The sequence below is a fragment of the Cynoglossus semilaevis genome, chromosome 13 (assembly GCF_000523025.1).
Source record: "Cynoglossus semilaevis isolate Cse_v1.0 chromosome 13, Cse_v1.0, whole genome shotgun sequence".
Classification (NCBI taxonomy): Eukaryota; Metazoa; Chordata; class Actinopteri; order Pleuronectiformes; family Cynoglossidae; genus Cynoglossus; species Cynoglossus semilaevis.
Window position 1 is genome coordinate 6107662 of NC_024319.1, and position 2065 is coordinate 6109726.

Below are 2065 nucleotides of genomic sequence, written 5' to 3' on the forward strand. Positions count from 1 at the left end.
CCAACTGGTTTTTCTTTTGGCTCCCATAAGAGAAAACACCTTGAAAAGGTGTGTGATCACAAGTCTAGTTGTTTGGTCACATTCCTCCTGTTCAAGGTAAAAAGAAAAATAAAGTTCTTTGTCATTATTATGTTATTGGGTTACTGTGGTTAATTAAGATGATTATATTTCAGCTAGGTTTTAAAAGCAATCAACTGAAGAGAATTGTAGACCAATGTCAATCTTGACCAGCATGACCTGAGCAAAACAAGGCAGAGCAGGTTTTTGGGTGTTTGGGTGGAAACCCCATAAAACCCCATTTTGTTCCACTTATCAGAAACAGTACTTGCTTTTCGTAAACTTAAACCAGTAACTTTCAAGCCAATCATACATTCGTCTCTGTCATACAGCTAAAGACTGTTTTAAACATTGCGATGTGTTGGTTAGGTTTCACCTTCTATCTTGACCAGCATGACCTGAGCAAAACACGGCAGAGCAGGTTTTTGGGTGTTTGGGTGGAAACCCCATATTTAAAGAGTATGTTTTAAACATTGAGATGTGTTGGTTAGCTTTCACTTTCTACCTTGACAAGCATGACCTGAGCAAAACAAGGCTAGGCTGGAACAATGTAAACAAGATTTAGTTTAACTTACCAAAAACATTTCTTACTTCCTTTTCGTATACGTTCGTCTCTGTCATACAATAAAAGTGGCCATACAGGAATGACCTGTAATGCTGCGTGTTGTGGCATTCTTGTAAGAACATTTACCACCAATCCATCTTCCTTTGCTTCTTCATGGCACGAGGAGAGGGTTATATATATGTATTTATTTATTTTCTGGGATGGCTTGTCATTAGACATTGATATCAATGTTTTACTCACAATTTGATCAGCAATATTTAATTGGAAAATTAAATTACCCTCATCCGGCTGCAATAAAGTGGAAACTACTTTAAGTTTACTCTGTATACCACAGGTAAAAAGTAGTAGTACATTGGTGAAATATCAAAATTCCAAGAAACAATGTCAGCAAACAAAAGAACTTTATTGAAATAACACAGTTTAATGTAATATACATATATATATATATAAAATCTGACATATTACTGACCAGAAGTTTAGAAGCAGATCATTTACTTTAATTATTCTATTTCTTCGTATGATGATACGATTTTCAAACATACCTGTAGTGAGAGTGTGACATCATTGAATCGTTCACAATCATTTAAACTTCATTGTTAAATACAAAGTTGTGATCCAGATCATTGGGCAGTTTTTTACTGAATAATGATGTGTCGCCATCTGATGTTTATCCTGAATCAGTTGGTTCAGATTCAAAGGTTACGACTAACTCCCCCCAGTGAGCTCCCAGGGAAGTGATTCCAATCCCGTTGTAGCTCCCACTCAGTAGTATCAGCTCTGCCTCCTGCTGTGGAGAGTACAAGTTGAAGGAGCTCTGCAAAAGAAACAAATATTTGTATCATGTGTGATGCACTGTGTAGTTTGGCTTCATGGTACTGTTGTCTGTATATATGTGTAATAGCCTATGTCACAGAATAGTTATAATACACAGCGGTGTGGACAGTAAAGCCTTAATTTCATTGTAAAGGACAATGCGTTTCCTTACTGCGCACATGACAACAAGCACTTTAAATCTTTAGCACGTTAAAATGTTTGTCCCCCCGACGCAAAATTCAAACTCGGCCTATGCCTTTTCAGTGACGTGTAGTCAGGGGAGGCAGTGGAATGCTGATGGGATATGAAGCATTACCAGGTGCATGGTGTTGGATGAATAACGAAATAAGATCTTATTTCTCTTCGCTTCACTCTTTTTCGGTTCTTGCAATTGTAAATCTGACTCTGGAGGAGTCAATGCCTCACCAGCCATGAACCTCACCGCACGTGACTGCCTTTTATTGATGTACTATTCACCACCTGCTTCAGTCAGTGTGTGACACAGCGCCATCACAAGTGAGGCAATGCTCATCGCTGCCACACCTCGCCCTTCTCCCTTGTATTTGAACAGGAATCTCGAAAATCAGTGAGTGTGGTGACTGGGTGCCACTTGCAGCCACAATCCTCTTC

At 38.8% G+C, this 2065-nt stretch overlaps 1 long non-coding RNA gene across 1 annotated transcript in view; it reads left to right on the top strand.

The window, feature by feature from the left end:
* LOC103388303 (uncharacterized) overlaps window positions 1-2065 on the top strand; it is a 68285-nt gene that overhangs the window by 54965 nt on the left and 11255 nt on the right. The window lies entirely within an intron of this gene.